General features: G+C 48.3%; 1 long non-coding RNA gene across 1 annotated transcript; it reads left to right on the forward strand.

Annotated features, from left to right (window-relative positions):
• Positions 1-852: 852 nt before the first annotated feature.
• Positions 853-4471, forward strand: LOC123790114 (uncharacterized). The gene is made up of 4 exons (XR_006779010.2): positions 853-1513; positions 1624-2217; positions 2587-2817; positions 3496-4471. It is a non-coding gene; the product is annotated as an uncharacterized LOC123790114 (long non-coding RNA).
• Positions 4472-4901: the final 430 nt, after the last annotated feature.

Raw genomic sequence — 4901 nt, forward strand, 5'->3', positions numbered from 1 at the left:
AGGCACAGGGACTGCATTTTTCAAAAGACCAACACACACGCCGAACCTTCGTCCTCGTCAGTCTGTCTCTGGGAGTGAGAACAGAATGCCCTCGGTGGCAGTATTCATTACAGTGAAGAATCAGGAGTTGCATTTCCGATCATAAAGGGTGGCTGAAACATAAGTGTACGAGCCTTTGTGAAAGATGACATTTCTGAAGACGACGTGATGCCAGGAGAACTGTAAGACGATGGTCATGAAAACAGTGGTCTACCGAAGTCCATGTGCGAAATGCACAGAGAACCAGAGATGCCCCAACACCCTTAAAATGCTTTCCCTTGTTTTGAGTGACGGGCAAGTCTCAGACCCTCCTTCACACGTTTTCTTCCGTTAGACTGCTTTGCACACCGCCCGAGTGAGGACGAAGGAGTCCTGTGTTGGGAGGGAGAGAAGTCGGGGAAGGGAGGACTTGGGTGTCCCAGGGAGGCGGTGGACAGAGACCCGGAGCAGATGCTTCCTCCCTGTTTTCCCACGCCCCCGTGGTGGGCCACCCCTAGGTTCTTTGGAAACTGGGGAAGGACATACCATGTAGCTACTCATTTTTAATTGAGAACTGTTCTACATAGCTTAGCACAGAAACTTGGATCAGATGGGGAACAGAGACTCAGCCAACATCACATGAGAAGTCATGAGGAAGGATCAGGAAATGCAAACTGTAACTTCTGCCCAACGATTTAACCACAGCGTTTCCCTTCAGAGCCTCTGTGGCTGGTCTGAGGGATGTGAGAGATCTCCCACCAGACTAAATGCGGGCGGAGACGGGTAGTGTCCACAGGGAAGGGAGGGTTTGGCAGGGCAGGAAAGAAGGCCGTTTAGACCAGGACGCTGAGAAAGTTTCCTCCCTCTGCCACCGCTGGGCAAGGGAACTGAGGCCGGGCCATCCCCTGGGGCCTTCCTCCTCAGCGAAGTGTGGGCAAGGAGGCTGGTGAAGTCTGGCCCTTCTGTGACATCTTCAGCGGCCCCGAGGAAGGGTGGCCAGGCTGAGCCTCAGCGATAGCCCGTGGCTTCGGTGCTCAATTTAAGGAAGTTTTCTCAGGGGGTCACCTGCCCTCACTAAATCATCCGAGGATCTGAAATACCCATTTGTAGACACTTTAAATGGACTCACTGGCGACCTTCGACAAGTTTCCACGTGACCTGGAGGATCCCCAGTCACGATCTAGAGAAAGGGAACAGCCGAGAGCCCCAGTGACGGTGGCAACTTGTGGGGGGTTGTGACAAGTGGCAGAGGGCGTGGTGATTTCGGCCTGGTGACCCCTGGGGCCCAGGACAGCATTTGGGGGTCTGGTGATGTTGGAAGATTCGTTGCACATTTTTGCAAAACTAGTTTTCTTTGGCAGCTTTATTTTGTAGTTCCTCTTACGATTTGCCCATTCGAAAAGATGAGAAGGAGTGTCTCGTTTTCATTCACATTACTTTGGATTTTCCCCAACTAGGGATGCAGAGCGTCTCCTCAAGGTTACTAGCCATCTGGGTACGTTCTGCTCTCAGCGACTACTCACGTCCTCCGTCCGTGTTTCTGTTACGGTGTTTGTCTTGCTGTCCATCGGATGGTTTGTTTAGGATTGAAGGGTTTCTTTATAGAACCCCGATACCGAGACCAACTCTTCAGCGGACCGTGGACACCGCACGCGGCTGCTCCTCGCCCGCAGCTACGGACATGGGCATGTCTTCTGTTGCACGGAAGAGTTCAGGTTCCACCTCAAATTGATCTTTCCTTCTCTGCATGGTGTGTGTGTGTGTGCATGGGGGTTTGAGTTTTCTCTAAGAATTACTCCTTTACTCCAAAGTTATATTGATACTTTCTTAATCTCTTCTAAACTTACTCTTTTGGAGTAAAAATCCTACCATTCATTGCAGATGCTGCTCTTTCCCATGGTGGTGAGTTTCCCAGGTACTTTGTATTTTTGTTGTCAGTGAGCGTGGTTTCACCTAGGAGAGGTCCCCAGACCCTCAGCGGGCCAGTGTTCCTCTGGTACTGGGTGCTGTTGGCTTCAGGTTCTTGGAGGACGTACGAGACCCAGACCCACCACTGTGGTCCTTTCGAGGCTCAGGATCCTCATACGACACAGGTCACTCAACCTCTGACTTGTCGCATCTGAGGTCATGACTCGAGATGACTTCGCAGAGTGGCAACTTTTCTCTGACCAGATGAAAAGCTTCACGGCCATCTCTCTGGTAAGCAGAGCTTTTCCAATCCCTTCTTCACACAAATAACAGTCATTCAAGGACCCTTCTTGATGTGGGCACCCCAGGTCTATCTTCCTCACTTGAACGTGCCCATGGCCCTGTCTCCTGCCCTACGTAGACACCAAAACTCAAATGCAGCTCCCAAGCTTCCTTGCCCAGGCTTCGCTGCACCTGTTGTCAAGGGTTATCTTAGCTGTGAGTTCTCTGTACATTTGGGGTATCCGATGATTCTCCATGTTGTTGGGAGCGTGGCTGTGCCTTTACTATGAGCATTTTCTTCTCCTGATAAAACAGTGTGTGCATTTGTAGTGTGGGAGGTGGGGGTGAACACGACAGCTCGATCTACCTTGCTTCCAGGAGTCTTCCCTCCTCACCCGCCGGTGGAACCCATATCCATGAGCACCACTCCAGCAAACTGTGGTAGACCAGAAACACCAGTGATTCCTCCGCCTGGATTCCGTAGACCCGCGTGAACCTTCACAGTGGGGGCCCTTCACAGCCTTCAGCACGGCGGCTCATACCCCCTCAGAGTACATTTTCCTCGTGGCTTCTGGGACATACTTCCTTAATTCTCCTCCAGTCCTGCTGGTCAGTCTTTCTCCATTTCCTCTGAGAGCTCATTTGTCTCTACCAGTCCCATCCCCTACCTTACTCTTGATAGCATCAGACTCACACGTTTTCTTTTCTTTTCTGAATGTCACAAAAGTAGTCCGAGCTTGCTCAAAGCATCAATGAGTGTAAGAAACCCTGTAATTGCTGGATCACGTACAGACACACGCTTACACTCTGCAGAGATACAAGGCTTCAGAACTTCATCCCAACCGAAAATGTAAGGTGAAAGAAAACAGAAGGATTAGGTTGGGTGTGTGAGACAAAGATTTTTTTGTGTTTTCTTTCTATGAACTTTGCAAACCAGTGTATTGAGAGAGTTGGATTCAACAGAGTGAAAACCAAATCTAGTTTTATTCCCAATTCTGAGACCCCTGAAAACCTGGTCTCTTGAATCTTTCTCTGTACCTCTGAATGAAATGTTGGGTAAAACTTCATTGCTTTTCAAATCATCAGAGATAAGAAAGAAGTAGCCTCTTTTTCCAGGCTTCGAGAAGGTAAGTGCAGAGTAATATTAAACCTTCAATCTCCTGTCTAATTTAAAACATCTTTCTTTCTCTCCGACAAACCTAAGGCTTGGACACTCACCATGCAGACACGAGTTTGAATTCACTTATTTTTCATTTCTCTTCTTTGCATTTCTCTTCTGACCCGCAGAGTCAATGAACTCTTCCAGGGCCAGAGCATGGAAGACAGGAGTGAGAAGGAGGCTTCCCTCCCAGGGATCTGAAGGAACACGCATGTGTCCTTGGCCCCACATCCCCAAAGTGTGCACTGTATGCACTGAGCTCTGATTTCCAGCTCTACCGTGGGATCGCAGCCTCCTGTCTTCAGATTCGTCCTGCATAAATCACATACCACCAGTCTCGGCATCCCTCACAGTCCAGAGGCCAGACGAAGATGCCTCACTTGACTGCAGGTGACGGAGGACGAAGACGCACACCATCCCTCCCATGGGTGGAGGGTGAAAAGTCACAATTCTGGAGAATCACCACCAAAAGTGTTCTCTTCTGTATCTATCACCCTTTCTGGCTGTCTGATAAATTCTTCTTTATTATTTTATATAAACTTTATATGAGCCAGTTTACATAAGATGGAAATGACCCTTGGCTGAGGCTGCCACGATAGCTTTGGCCGTTCTTGTTTGTTCCCATAAGGTGGCTCGGCGGCTGCTCAGGCTCTGGGGCTCTTGTCATTCTCATGTTATTCTCAGACTTTGGTGCCTTTGGGGAAAGAGAGAGAGAACAGAAGCTACACTTAAGGTGCTGTTGCAAGTGATGGGTGGAAATACTTTGCTTGTCACATTCCTTCCAGAGATGTGTTTGCTGATGAAAACACCGTAGTCCCAATTTTAAAACTAAAACTGTAGTTGAAGTCTGGCAGTTGTATTTAGCAAGCCTTCAGCATCGGAAAGCACACTGAAGTTTGGCCTAGAAAACTTCCATGTCACGAGAAGAACAAGCCGTACTCCAAACTGAGCAAAGTCTTGAGTTAGGCTTGAGCATGCCCAGCAGCAAGGTCTACAAATCCAATGTTCCTTCTCTCTGAAATCCGTTTTGACAAATAAAATCCCCTCTCATGAGGCGGCACGTGCTTGACCCACTTCTCTAACCCTACTTACAGTGAGAATAAAAAACAAAACAGAAAAGCAAGCCTCCCCAAATAACCTTAACTTCCAACTCAAGCTGAAAACCAAGAGGTTTCTGCATTGCAATGTGAGAGTCATGAGACTTCCAAAGAGTCATGAGACGCTAGACACGGACACAGTGTTTCTGCACGATGCTGGTTTTCTTTTCAGTGATCCTATGAAACAGTATTGTTCTCTTTTTCTGTGGAAAGTAAATGTGGCTCAGGAGGGCTGATGCTTTGCTGAAAATCACACAGCTAGTTTACAAGTGAGATTACACGGAACACAAAACATAATGATTGAAACTGACATTTTGTTGAACTCCCCAAAATATCACCAAAAACTTGCTAATAAAACAAAACATATGATTAGGATTCGCTGCAGGAGAGGGTACACAGCCTGGACTGGGAAGGGGAGTCAGAGTTAGGGTACCTAC

The sequence above is a fragment of the Ursus americanus genome, chromosome 1 (assembly GCF_024610735.1).
Source record: "Ursus americanus isolate L20-20 chromosome 1, mUrsAme1.1.p, whole genome shotgun sequence".
NCBI lineage: Eukaryota > Metazoa > Chordata > Mammalia > Carnivora > Ursidae > Ursus > Ursus americanus.